This window comes from Myodes glareolus, chromosome 14, assembly GCF_982192425.1.
Source record: "Myodes glareolus chromosome 14, mMyoGla1.1, whole genome shotgun sequence".
NCBI lineage: Eukaryota > Metazoa > Chordata > Mammalia > Rodentia > Cricetidae > Myodes > Myodes glareolus.
The window spans coordinates 48,052,166-48,067,365 of record NC_142039.1 but is presented as its reverse complement, the minus strand read 5'-3'; the positions used below and the strand labels follow the sequence as shown (position 1 = coordinate 48,067,365).

At 42.8% G+C, this 15,200-nt stretch overlaps 1 pseudogene; it reads right to left on the bottom strand.

The window, feature by feature from the left end:
* Window positions 1-14,891, bottom strand: part of LOC146892016 (spermatogenesis-associated protein 31E1-like) — an 88,323-nt pseudogene extending 73,432 nt beyond the window's left edge.
* Between the last annotated feature and the right edge of the window lie 309 nt (window positions 14,892-15,200).

The following is a 15,200-nucleotide window of genomic DNA, read 5'->3' as shown; positions in this document are numbered from 1 at the left end:
AGTAGGCACTGTGAAGGCAAATTTTTCTCTATCCTTTTTTTGCAAAGGTATAGTGAAAAAACAATCTTTCAAATCAATAACTATAAGAGGCCATCCTCTTGGTAATAGAGAAGGCAAAGGAATTCCAGATTGTAGCGGACCCATAGGCTGAATTACCTTGTTGACAGCTCTTAGATCTGTCACCATTCTCCATTTACCAGATTTCTTTTTTACAACAAACACAGGAGAATTCCAAGGGCTGGTTGATTCTTCAATATGGTTAGCATCTAGTTGCTCTTGTACCAGCTGTTCCAAAGCCTGTAACTTATCTTCAGCTAGAGGCCACTGCTTGATCCATATTGGCTTCTCAGTTAGCCATTTTAAAGGTAGGGCTGTTGGTACCTCTAAAGGTTTGCTATTGGCTGTGTGTTCTTGTACAGCCTGAATGGCTGGTGACCTTTTTCCATAATACCTCATTATATCCTTCCCAGAATTGTGAGTTCCTGGAACTACAGGAATGTTAATCTGGGTATTCCATTGCTGTAGCAGGTCACGGCCCCATAAATTTATTGCAATATTTGCTATATATGGCCTTAATCTTCCTATTTGCCCTTCAGGCCCTATGCATTCCACCCATCTTGTGCTTTGTTTTACACGAGATAGGGTTCCAATTCCCAGGAACTGAACATCTACCTCATGAAGAGGCCAATTCGGATGCCAGGATTCTGGAGTAATTATACTTACATCCGCACCTGTGTCTAATAAGCCTTCAATAAAAATGCCATTTATACAGACTCTTAGCTTTGGTCTTTGATCGTTAATATACGTTTGCCAAAATATACGTTTACTCTGTCCTCCTGAATTTTTTGACTCATTCTCCACATGTAATTCATCATTTAGACCAGTATTACTTTTTACGGCAGACATTGGAGTTTTTAATTTTCTTGGTGAGACACATTTTCGACTGTAACTGGGAATGACTGGGCCACTTTTGGCTTGGGGGCCTGCGAGAGGCCCCTCAAGGAGTTTCCCGATGGTATCGGGTTGCCTTGTCTGTCTGTTGTTGACCTGCATTCGTTGGACCAATGTCGGCCTTTACCGCATCTTCTGCATATACCTGAAGGCTGAGATCTCCTACTTTTGTCATTCCCAGAGGAGATATTATTCCTAGGATTTCTTTGCCTGCAATCCCTTTTCAGATGTCCTAATTTACCACAATTAAAACACCTGGTAGTTTGATGTCTCCTCATAGCTTTGGAAATCGCTTCTCCTACCCAGGATTCATCGTTATAGCTAAACATCTCAACATTCATTGTATGCTGTATCCATTCTTCCATTGGTGCTGATCTAGATCTTAAAGGCCCAATTATCTTTTTACATTCAGTATTTGCATTTTCAAAAGCTAGAGATTCAAGAAGTATTCGTCTAGCTTCTGGGTCTGTTACCCCTATGTCCAGAGCCTTAATTAATCTTTGCACAAAGTCAGTAAAGGGTTCTCTCTGTCCCTGCCTAACCCTGGTATATGATTCGACCCTTTTTGCTGGATCTTGTATTCTATTCAAAGCATTCAAGGCTGCTTTGTGACATAAGGACAGCACTTCTTCATCATAAAGAGCTTGGACCTGTGGATCAGCATATGCTCCTACACCAAGAATTTGATCTTGGGAAACCTCCACACCTTTTGCTCTTCCTTGCTGTTCCATATGTTTGGATTCTTCTCTGAAATAAATTCCAAACATCAAGGAAGGCCCATCATCTAAAACTGCAGACACTAGCTGAGAGAAATCATGGGGGGTAGCTCTGACATTAGAAGCCCAAGTCCTTATCATTTCCTTAACAAATGCAGAGTGCAAGCCAAAGTTAACGACAGCTTGCTTAATTTCTTTTAAATCATTCATTGCTATTGGTGTCCATCTAGCTTCTTTAACTCCCTTTGAGCCTTTGGAAGTTAACCCTTTGTCAGAATAAATTACAGGGTATGTTGTTAGGACCCTGGGTAAGCCAGTTCTAACAGCTGGTGGTGGCATTGTATCCTGTCCTTGTGCCTTCTTACTCTGTTCACCAGCTCCAATAGTTTCTTCAATCATTTCTAATCTTTTTATCATTGTATCCCTTAAATCCTGAATCTCCTGACCTACCCGTGTTTCTAGTAATTTCACTAAGGTATCAGTTTTTTGGTTCCCATTCTGGAGGTTCATTCTATCTGTTACCTTATCAAAACTTTGTGGTAACATCTGAACGTCAAATTCAACAGCCTGTACCCTTTCAGGTAACTTCCTAGTACCCTTGGACATGGAGTCAATTTTGTCTATCATAGTATCCACTTGTTCAGATAACCCCTGATTTTCAATAATTTTAATCCTTTCAACTAGTTGTTCAATATTAGTCCGTAAAAATCGTATCTTTCTTAATGATAAAATATTGAAAAGAAAACTGAAACCTAGCAACAAGTAAATTAATATATTCCCATAGTCATATAAACCTTGCATGACATAATCCATTGTATTAATAAAGAAAACAGTAAAATTGGCGTTGGAAACAAAAACTGCCATATTACCTCTTGTCTAGTTGGCGGCGCTGTTGCCAAGTTGCGACTAGAACCACTGCAAAGGTGACTTAAACAGGTCCTGTTTCAGTGTCTGCCTTAGTATTTGTTAAAAACTAGGAAATATAAGTTGCTCAAGAAAGAAAGTTTAATTAAATCAATTCCATACACGGAACCAGAAACCCAGAATCCAGGGGTAGAAAAGAGCAACCCGGAAGCCGCGTATGCCTCCACGTGACCGAGTCGTTCTGATTCACGCCACTAAAGCACCGCACTTACAAGGGAAATTTAAAAACAACTCAGAAAAGAGCAAACCAGGCAGGCAGAGACTGTCCCGAGCCTGTGGAGCTTGGGAGGCGTGGGGTTTAACTGAACTGCTGGCTCCACACACAGGGCACAGGCCGCAGCTGAGGGAGGTCTCGTGACTAGCCGAGCTGGTAGCAAGCAGTTGAGTGGGGGGGAAGGGGGGGTTCTACAACCAAACGTGGGGCGCCAGATGAAGGCGTAAGTCACAGACAATCCCACACCAGTTTGAAATTATGATTAATAGAATGGTTATTTATTCAAAGGGGAAAAAACTTACAGATTACCGTCCCAGACAACAGCCCCTCCGCGCGAACAGGAAAGGAGTCCAGGGGCCGGAAACGGAGCCGGAAGACAAAAAGAGAGTGGAGGACAGCCGCTGCTTTTTTTAAAGGGAGAGACCACGCCCCAATGGGCTGGTAACTCAGCGGCGATTGGCTGAAGGAGCTGAAGGAACTCCCACAGCACATACTTAATTATAAGTGGATATTAGCTGTAAAGTAAGGGATAATCCACAGACCCGGCAAAGCTAAGTAACAAGGAGTGCTCTAGAGTGGATGCCTGTATCTCACTGTGAAGTGGAAATAGATTGTTATTGTGGGTATTGCTACTGTGGAGGGAGGTTCTGGGCGGGGGGATGAAAATGGGAACAGGGAGAGTCAGGTAAGGGGAAGATGAAATGAGAGAGTCCTGGGAATGGCAGCTGGAATCTGGTGGCATCTCTGGGATGAGAAACCTAATACAATGGAAACTTCCAGGAATCTATGAGAACAACCCTAGCTAAGACTCCTAGTAAAGTGGGATGAAGAGTCTAAACTGGCCATCTCCTGTAACCAGGCAAGACTTAACGTGGAGAAATTGGAACACCAAACCAGCTACAAAATCTTTGACCTGCAATTTGTCCTGCCTATAAAATGTGCTGGAGTAAAGGTGACTGGGGGAGAAAAAGATAAAAAAAAAAAAAAAAAACAAATGCGTAGATAATAACAAAGTAAATCCTTGAGCATTTGGCTTAGTGATTGAGCACACACCCAGGGTTCATTCCCCACAGGGGCACAAAAGAAAAAGGTAAAAATGTTTATTAATATGCTTTGCATGCTTACACAACTTTTGAAGGAAGGATGTGTGGCTGTTTCAGACTGAAGAATCTCCCTTCGACCCAGCTGCAATCATAGCACAGCTTCTATGGCTGGTTTAACCGTGAGAGACACGAATGCAGAGGAATTGATTGCAGGGTGCCTTCTTTGTGGGCACACGGGCTTCAGAGCACTGCCCTTCCGGCTGCCACTCTAACACACGCCTTGACTTCACGGCAGCTGGCAGAATGCAGGTATTGGATGATACACACACACTGTGGAATGAAGAGAAAATGATGGTGCTCTTTAACTGGTTCTCCACTGCCCCGTCAGACGGAAGTAGAAAACGGAGCAATATGTGGTGGTCGGTGTCCTTTGTCCTGCAGAGCTCAGAAGACAGCATAGCACATCTAATGGCACTGTAAAGTGCAGGGACAAACACACAAAACCAATCCCGGGGAAAGCTCAGCATCAACAAGGGCAGAGCTTGTCTTTAATGGGCTGGAATCATTTTATCTACAAATCATTCTCATTCTGTAAAGTGTACAGAGAATGTCATCCCTTCGCTTTTAACTATGCATAGAAAAGGGGCATAGTATACAATGCAAAATCTCCTTTTTTCCTTTTTTGGTGTCTGTCATTTTCAGCACATTAACTGTACCCTCAAACCTTTTAAAATGCTTTCTCAATACTGTAATATAAAATTATCTCATTTCCACTTCCTTTTCCTCCCTCTAAATATTCTCATGTACCCCAGCTTTCTTTGCTTCTTTCTCTTTTGTTGTTATTACATGCATGTGTCTGTATCTCTCATGTATGTGTGTATGTGTGTGTGCGTGCATGTGTGCGTGCATGTGTGCCTGCGTGCAGCACATGTATGTGCTCATGATGTTTCATTTCTTAATAGCAATCTTTAGATCTTCTCAATGTTTCGTTAACCAACCTACTTTTATCCTATTTTATGTAAATCTTTGTTCATTTGAGTCATTCAGTTATACTTTTTCTTTTTTGAACATGTACTTGGTGATCCATTTTGGGAAAACATAAATAATGTCTGTGACTAAAATAGGCCAAGTCATCTCACAAAGGTGTTATTTTAATGGGGAAGAATGTCAAGCAACCAATACGTTCATGACATTTCATGACCACATTTCAGCTCAGTAGTGTAAGGATGCATAGAGGCCTGTAAGGAAATTGAAGGAAGCTGTGTAGGCCGCTTTTCATGGGTGCTGTGTGAAGGTGACCCGAGCCTATGGTTTAGGAAACTCGCGTAGCTGGGAGAATAAGAAAGGGCCAAGGAGACCTGGGAATGAGACTTGAGAGTCACCAGGGGCCTGATGGGAAGGAAATGACTTTTGTTTTATGTCTCAGGAGAAACCAGTGGAGATTTTTTTTTAGGCAGAGAGCAGCTTAGTGTCTTCCCCTGGTCATCATAGTGGTCGTTCGGGCCTCGATGAGAAAAACTGCTTATAAGAATAGTTCCAGAAAGCACTTGGCAGGCTCCTGGGGTCTAAGGAAGGCAGGTGGCAGCAAAACCAAATTAGAGGAAGTAGTCAATTGGCTTAATTTTTTTTTCAAAATCAAAATACATGCATAACAGTAAAAATTCCTCAGCAGTTAAGTACTGCTCTCCAGAGGACCCGAGTTTAGTTCTAAGCACCCACTTCATAAGGCTCACAACTGCTTATAAGTCCAGCTCCGGGCAAATCCTAAGCTTCCGGCCTCCTGGGCATCTTCACAGATATTCACACACACACACACACACACACACACACACACACACACACACACACACATTTTTAAAAATAAAAATATTTAAAAATTGTGAGGTTCCTTCATGTTCTATCTGAAAGTTAAATGGGTTGCATATATATGATAGAATACTATTTAGTCATAAAAGGGAGGAAACCCCATCGTTTGTGACAACTTGGGTGAACATGAAGGCATCGTGCTCACTGAATTAAGACAGTCACAGAACGATAGACGCTGTCGGCCATTGCTCAGCTATGGAACAAATCTGGCTTCATGAAAGTACAGAGTAGAACAGTGGCTGCCAGAGACTGTGGGGGGGGGGAATGGGAACAGACTATTCATCAAACAGAACACTGTAATTAGATAAAAGTAATAAATTCTTGTGTTCTATGGCACACAAGATAATATACTTAGCAATAACGTGCCATAAATTTGAGATAGAAGAGAAATGCTGGAAGAGTCTCATAAAGAAATGACAGATGTATGAGATGATGGAAGTTCTAAATCCTCGGATTTGATCACTACACAATGTATTTCAAGATAGAACCAATATGTACAATTATTATAGTTTAATTAAAATGTCAATGAAAAGAAAGCATAGCATACATCTTCGTCCAGACACTAACTCAGTGGTTCACACCTGGACTTTGGAACTAGATGTTGGGGTTTAGTCCAGGCTGCTTAATTCATTACCCACACAACCTTTACACGCTACCCCATCTTTCAAAGTTTCTCATTTTTTTTCCAGATAATGAAGATGCTGTTTGATTGTCCTCTCACAGAATGGTAGAGCTACATAACCCAGCTAAGTAGGTCATGACTGTCCCAGTTAGCTTTAATCGCCTACTTGACCCAGCCTAGAGTCATCTGAGAGGAAAGCCTCAATTGAGGAAATGTCTGGTTCAGATTGGCCCATGGGCATAGGTAGGCATTGCCTTGATAGTCAATAGAAGCCAGAGGGCAGTACCATCCCTAGGAGTTTGCTGTGGGATAATACTCTTATACACTGTAAAGATTGCTCGCTCATATTGGTTTAATAAAATGCTGATTGGTCAGTAGACAGGCAGGAAGTATAGGTGGGGAAACCAGACTAGGAGAATTCTGGGAAGGCAGAGACACAGTCGCCAGCCAGATGAAGAGGTAGCAAAATGAATGCCTCACTGAGAAGGGGTACCAAGCTACATAGCTAAATGTAGACAGGAATTATGAGTTAATTTAAGATGTAAGACCTAGATAGTAAGAAGCCTGAGCTAATAGGCCAAATAGTTTATAATTAATATGAGCTCCTGTGTGTTTCTTTGGGACTGAATGGCTGTGGACCCAGACAGGACAGAAATTTCTGTCCATAGGAGTTGTTCCTGGGTTGTGTAAGTAGGCTGGCTCAGCAAGAGCAAGTGAGCAAGCCAGAGACCGAGACAGCAAGCAAAGTGCCTAGATGATTTCTGTTTCAAATTCCTGCCTTGTTCCCTCAGTTATGGCCTGTAACTTGGAAGTGTAAGCCAAATTAACCCTTCCCTTCCCAAATTGCTTTTGGCCGTATGTCAGTCCCCAAGGACATGGATCTGTTCCACCTTGACCAAAGGTCAGAGAATTCAGGCTTCTTCTTGCTCCTTCAAGATAATTACAGGAGGTTTGACCCAGGGGATAGCTGCCTACAGGATGCGTGTCCTAAGGTGTGGTCGCTGCATGTCCTACCTAAACAATAGAATGCTTAACTCAGGATATATTTGCTTGATGTTTCAGGTATTGAAGAGGTAATTGCTCTGTTTGTTCTTTTGTATCATGCTAAAGGAATCTCTTGCCTTCTTATCCCCCTTTTGGTCGGGATATATAAGGGATATATTTATTTTCCATAAATACGGGTAAACTCGGTATTCACTGAGCTGAGCTCCCAACTCTGTTGCGACTCTGTTTATTTCTTTAGTATCTCTGTCTTGTCTACCTGCCATTTCTAATCCACATGTGATTACCCTGGAATCTACAAACCCAATGAGGCAGGGCCCCCGACAGTCAGACTGTTTTATCAGCACTACCGTGATCAAACCAAGATACATTGTATAGCTGTAAACAATAAACTTAACTGGACATAACAGCTCCTGTTCTATCTTTTCACAGTAGCCACAATCAGCATTGTGCTCACCACACAAGTATCTGCTTATTTATTGCATTTCATTTCTTCGCCTTTGTGCTGGGGATGGAGACCATGGCGGACTCCCGCGAGCTAGAAGCGCTCTAGTGCTGAGCTGCGCTCCTGGCTCTGTTTGTTTATTTTCAGTCGCCGTTATTATTCTCCAGTCTTCTCTTTCTCATTGGATACTCAAAGATCAGGGTTAGTAGAGTGCTAGATTTCAGATTTAGGTTCCAGGAGCTCCATTTTCACATGTGTCCCCACAGGTGAAACAACAGCAGGAACTCCCAGAGTTTGGGCGTGAAAAGTCTGCAAGCAATGTGGTGGGGCTAGCCCAGGTGCCCGGGCGTGGTGACAGAAGACAAACAGGAGCACATGCTGGGCAAGGTGCACACGACTCTGCTTCTTAGGCTCTGACGGAGGAAACCTGCCCAGCTTTGCTCTGCAAATTGCCCTGACACCTAAGAGACAAGGGGCTGCCAGAGCTCAAGGCCCTGTGCACCTGGATCCCCTTATCTCGTTTATTATTATTAACTGCTTCAAAAACACCTCGTGGATTTTAAAGGAAGGGGCAGATTGGAATCTCTACTCAGAGTGTGGTCCCACCAGGAGACCGAACGGTTTGTGGAAGCTCCCCTAGTGGCACGGTCTGTTTTAACTGATGCTTTCCTTTTAAAAACAGCTTTCCTTGGGAGGGGCGCCCGGAAAGGATATTAGGGATTATGTTGGAATAAAAACAGGAACTTGTTCTCCAATTCCTCGTTGGTTTCCCCTTCTCCCAGGGAAGGAAGAAATCTTGGAATGTGGGAAAGAAAATGTGTTTGACGATGCTAATTCCAAATATCCATTGCTGCTCTTCCTCGGCCACAAACCAGCCCTATAACCAAAGTCCAAATATCCTTGAGCTCGTGTTAAGAGACAGAGGACTGACCTGGATGATGTGACGGTCCTCAAAGGGGAGAGCATACGAGCACACACATGCACTCTTAGAATGATGTGACTGTCCTCAAAGGGGAGAGCATACGAGCACACACATGCACTCTTAGACAGACTTCTCAGAGGAATCCTGTGCAATCCCAACCCCCAACAGTTCTGGTTCTCATAGAAGATTCTGCTTCCCCAGGGTTTCACTCAGCAGTAACAAATATGGAGTCACTCTGAGCTCTCCTATCTGCAAATGATCTCCCAGTAATTCCTCTTCCACTGTACTACAGCCTCTGAAAGAAGGGAGCCGCCTATCCATCCTCTCTGCCTCAGTGGCGTGAGAGCACCAGGAACTCGGGACTGCTTTGGGGACTGGTAAAAGTTAGGCTCCTCTGCCTGCAGCTTTTCTCCATACAAGCTCTTATACTAAGCGAATCATTCCACATATTAAAAAATGTAATATGGCCCAATTTATGAAGAATTTTATAGCCAGAACATAGAAATAGCTTATCCAGACCATTTTATGAAAATGCCAAAAGACACAGTAAATTAAGATTGATTTGCATGAAACTTTGCAGACACCAACATAATATACTTTTTATAAAAAGGGAAACACACTTTGTTTGAACTCTATAGTGTTGCATTAGATCTCTCCCCTGTCTGTAGTCTACTCCTGTTCCCAATTTAACACCTGTAAACCGCCATGGAAATTGTACATAAAACGCATGTTTCATATGGAAAAGGTAGGAAGTTTGCTCTAAGTAAGAGTCGGTGTTGTATTATGTTATCCATCTCGTGCTTTGCGATCCTTTTGGGGTCTTTTTGTTTCTTGTTCTCAATATTTGTAATTGTCAACCGAGTCAGTCAGGAGAGTCCAGAGGCATCACCAGGACCAGGAAGTATGGCAATGAGATACACAGAATATGTCTGGACTCAGTCTTTTGATTCAAGTTCTTTCACTTCTACTCAAGATTTCCCCGATGCTTCTGCTAGACAAATGGGAAAAGCAGGACAGACCATGGCGGCGGCAGTGACTCTCAGCCTTGGGGCAGTGGCTGACATGGCCTCTGTGCAGATGAGCCGGCCTCATGAGTATGGGAGAATATGCTCTGAGGCTTTAGTCCTGTGACTCCTCATATTAACTTCCTTCCTTCCACCAATGGGGCTGGCTGATACTCTACCGAAAAAAATCTGAAAGCTAAGAGGCCACTCAGAGGAATCACACACACACATACATGCACACATTCCCCCCACACACACACCACCATGCTCTATTGTGGAAATCCTGAAATGTTTCAGAAACTTGTTTTCCAACAGGAGTAAGCTTGCACTGTGAAATTACACCCCTGGGTATTTACCTGATGGACTTCAAAGTTGCAGAAGTAACTTTGTTCATGTGTAACATGAAGGGGCCTGCTTGTTGGGGTTTCTGTCCCTCCTGGTACCCCAACAAGTCAGCAAGCTCCAAAGAAAATCACACACAGGACTCCATAAGATTATAAACTGATTGGCCCATTAGCTCAGGCTTCTTATTAACTAATTCTTACATCTTACGGTAACCCATAATTCTTGTCTGTGTTAGCCATGTGGCTCAGTACCTTTTCCAGTGGGGCAGGTTACATCTTGCTTCTCTGTGGTCTGGGCAGGAATGGAGGAATGGGCTTCCTCCTTCCTAGCCTTCTCCTGTTCTCATCGCCCCGCCTCTACTTCCTGTCTGGTTGACCCGCCTATACTTCCTGCCTGGCTAATCAGCATTTTATGAAAATACATGATTGACAGAATACAGATAATTCTCCCACACCAGAAATGTTTGCATATTGAGGTTTATTTCAGCACCAATCATGTTAGCTAAATTATGAAACCCATCTAAATGTGCACCGACAGAAGACTAGATAAAGAAAATGTGATGTACACACACAGTGGAATTTTTCAGCCATAAAGAATGAATTTGTGTCATTTTTAAGGAAACAAATGTAACTGATGATATTAAAGTGAATTTAGCCAGTCTCCAAAAAAGCAAATGCTATGTGTTATCTCTCGTGTGTGGTTCCTGGGTTTTATGTGGATCCATAAAAACGAGGCTGCATGCGACATGAGAGTGGAAGGAAAACTGTCTAAGGAAACAATGGGGACCAAGGGGAGGAGAAGAGGTGAGAAAATGGAGCAGGAGAGAGCGAGAGAAGACGTAGTCAACGTAGACATGCACTTACATGAAAGTAAAAGCTTACATGTTCCACGTGTTCTGAATATATACAGTGAAAACAGTTTTAAAGGAACAAAATCATGCTTGCCAAGTGCCAACTCTTCTAGCCCATATGCCTTTAGGGACCCTTTTCTGCCTTTGTATCTCTGTGACTGTCTCTCTCCCTGTATCTGTCTCTCCACTTCTGCTTCTCTCCCTCGGTCCGGTTGCCATGTAAGAGGATGCAGGGTCCTTCTAAGCACAGAGGGGTTGTCAGAGGTTTTCTGCAGTGTGGCTACAAGGCAAAGCAGCAGAGCTCATGGTGGCTGCCTTTGGTACTGGAGCACACACTTTAAATTGCTTTTTACATGCATTTATTGTGCATGTGTTTGTGGGTTTATGCACACTCTATATAGAACTTCAGCGTACGTGTGGAGGTCAAAAGACAGTTTGTGGGAGTTGGTTCTCCCTTCCTACCACATGGTTTGGGGGATCAAATTCAGATCTCCAGGCTCAGCAGACTTCTTGAGTCATCCCAGGGGTCCAGGAGCCCACATTCTTGCCAGGCAATGTCTGTGCACCTGCTCTTGAGTCGTGTGTCTCGGGCTCTGTGGCATAGACAGCAGCACATGAGTAAACTGTCACTGTCACACTCCAGGGTCTGGTGCAGGAGAATTATCTGTATTCTGTCAATCATGTATTTTAATAAAACACTGGTTGGCCAGGCAGGAAGTATAGGCGGGAATACCAGCCAAGAAGTAGAGGTGATGCAATGAGAACAGGAGACTTTTGGGAAGCAGGAAGCTTCTTCTGCCATTCCTGTCCAGATCACTGAAGCAGCAGGATGTGATCTGCCCCACTGAAAAAGGTAATGAGCCACATGGCTAAAATAGGTCAGGATAATGGGTTAATATAAGCTATAGGAGTTAGCAAGAAGCCTGAGCTAATGGACCAATCAGTTTATAATCTTATGGAGTCCTGTGTGTGATTTTCTTTGGGGTTTGCCGACTTGTTGGGGTGCTGGGCAGGACAGATACCCCAACAAGCCAGCCCCTCATGCTACAAGGATCCACTGCTCTCATCTAATAAATGCACCCATTTACCCAGGATTTCTACCTTGGTGCCACAGTGAGAGGCTATCTCCTAAGCATGCATGCCAGGCAAGATGTACCCTTCCCAACGGAACTTAAATTCATTTGCCACTGTGGTGCTCTGGGGCTCTCTCCCTGTGTCTAGACGGTTAGTGAGGAGTGTCGCGGGTGAATCATATAAGTGAGCTTTAAAGGCTCTAAAGTGACACAGAAATACGATCATCACCGTGAAAACTTCTTGAAGCAAACATTACAATACCCCTTCCCTTCACAGATATTACAGTTCTGTTGCTCCGTTAATCTGATGCTTGTGCAGGCTTCCTGACCTTCCCTTTGTGTGAAAACACTTGAGTTTCCCCGCTCCAGCACCCTGGAGATCCACAGGTGTGTCGTGACATCAATAGGCAGGTGGCCAACAAAGAGTCAGACAGCTATGTTTTTCATGAGACTCCAGATGGCTGACTTCTAGATGAAATCCTTCCCCTCAAATATGAAATTTCTCATTCTTTATTTCCCAGTTTAAAAAATTACTAGTTAAATAGGAAAGCTTCAAGTTTAACCATTCAGGTGACTTATGAAAAGCAGTTAAAGAAATGAAAGTGGACAACCTAGCTTGCTTTTTTTCTTTTTCCCGTTTTCTATCACATGAGCCTTTGGTTCAAAGCTCTTTTTACCCCTGGCACTCGTTTGCATCTGTTTGAGCTCCCCAGAACCAACTCTCTCATGAATCAAGCCACTGTGTCTTAGCAGCTATGAACTGGTCAAAGGCTTTTCCTGCTCATTCTTCCCAGATGGGAGATCCTACATGAGCATGTGTGGATTAGGAGAACTTGGTGAAGGGACACTTCTTTCTGAAGCTCAGAAGAACTCACCTCTTGGCTGGGGCTTGGTGGGTAAGGTGCTGGCTGCACAATGTGGACACCAGAGTTTTAATCCCCCCGAGTCCTTATGAAGCTCACAGTAGGGAGCAGCTGCAAGCCCACTGCTCAGCCCTGCGTCAAACACAGAACACGGTGACTGATGCAGGAGGTTGTCCTCTGAATCCCATGCACACGCACACGCACACGCGCACACACACATAACAGTCACTTCCATGCTATTCTTCTGAGTTACTTGACCTTGCCAGGTAGCTCTAGGTGACTTGATTTGTGTATATTCAATTTATTTATCCAGGCGAAATTCATAAATTACTTACCAAAGACAAGTCCCCGAGCTAGGCTGTATCTCGGTGATGGAGTGCTTACACAATTGCTGGAGGCTCCTGGACCCTTTCTGCCAATACTGAAAGGGGAAAAAAAGCCTAAAAGCAATGTAGACAACTAGATAAGTCCTTAGGACAAATCTTTACCTTCATTTTCTCAAACCATCCTGGAGCAGGTAATCATTTCCCAATGCTAGTCTTTCCACATACAGTACAGTATGCCAGAGCAACTTCAGGACACGGAATCTAAGTGGGTCATAGATATCTACTTATAAATTATAATTTATTCTTATGTATGTGCAAGAAGATATCCAAAATGTATGTAATTCACATCCTTAGAAATGAAAACAACTTATTTTTTACTCCACTTTCTCAAATTGCTTGGATGTTAAAAAAAAATGTTAAACGGATAATATCCTTCAACACTGCATTGATTTCTCAGCTTAATTTAAGCATAGAAATTATGTGCCAGATGGCATGATCAACATGTTCTGTTGAAAGATTGCAATTTTATTCTTGTAAGAAAAAACAAAATAAGCATTTTCCCACGTGGTCTGCTCAGCAGGAAAGAGAGTTTATATAGGCTCACTCCAACAAGGCCATCTTTGACAAGGGAAATGACAATAGCTTTGAATGTATTAACTGAACTATTTGAAAGCCCAAATGTACTTGGTTTTATTATGCCACATGTATCACATAGGCTCTGGAGTTAATAACTAGAAACAGAAATGTGAATGATCCTGAATACAGTAACATTTATCTTTGCACAGTTGAACAGTTAAATATTTTCTGCAATGCATTTCATTTTCAAACATGAAATAGCTGTATTTCATTCAACATCCTGAGCCATGGTGCTGTAAAAGCGGAATGTTCTCTCTGCTCCCTGCTCTCAGGGAGGTCATTAAAAGATTTGTCTGTCTTGAGGGAGGTGAGAACGGCCGGCTTTTGCAACTCATTCCTTTTTTATGTGACATTTGTATTCCCTGCTCTTCCATAACATCTTTTGACATGGAACTTCATCAGGAGCCAAAGAGAAAAGCATGATATTTATAAGACAGAAGAGTCCAAACAGTTAAAGGAGACAAGCGTTTGAACACTTGGGCTATCATGGAGCCAAGAGGAGTGGGGGGCAGAGCAGGGCAGAGGAGAGAAAGGAAGGGGCAGGGAGAGTAGGGTGGGGGGGGGGGAGGAAGGCGGATGAAGAAGAGAACCAAGAGAAGTGGGAAGATATTCTTTCCTAGAGCTATTTATTCTGACCTTTCGTTTCTGAAAGAAACAAAGGCTGCCTAGACTATAACAGGTGAATCTCAGACTTAGAAACTGAGAGGTTTCTGATTATTATAAACGCATTAAACGAGTATTAAGACAGATACTTTCAATGAAATGTAATAGCTTAAAGCTGAAAACCACTCAGTCTAATAAATTTAAAAACAAAAGCGAGGGCAATGTTCTTTCTTCGGCTTTAGGCTGGTTATTTCCTCCTAGCTTTAAAAACATCTGTATTTTGACTCTTAGGTATTTCTGGCATAAAAATGTAGCCCACTTGGCAGTAATATGTTCAAATAGATTTTTAAAATATCCTTATATAGAAATAACATCGTTAAAAATGTGTCTATTTATACTATCATATAAATTTCAGAACAATACTGCTTATGATTGTACTAATGCTGTAAGACTTACATCTGGAGGATTGAATGTTCTCTCCGCCATGCTTCTTATGACTCAGTGTACTTTGTTATAATTTCCTATCCAGGATTACACTGTGTGATCCTCTTCCCAGCAATTTACAAAAGGTCGGTTTGTCTGTGCTCCAAAATGACACACTGACCACATACTCTGCCCTTTGGGGGTTGTGAAGAACTGTGACGTCTGTGTAGAGTTAGGGGTGAGCTTCCCAGGCATTATGGGTTAAGCTCAAAATATCCTCGACTAAAGCTTACGTATTTGACCATTTCGGTCCCCATTTGGTGGCACTGTTTGGAAACCCTCAGCAGATGTGCCTAGATAGCAAAGGTGAGT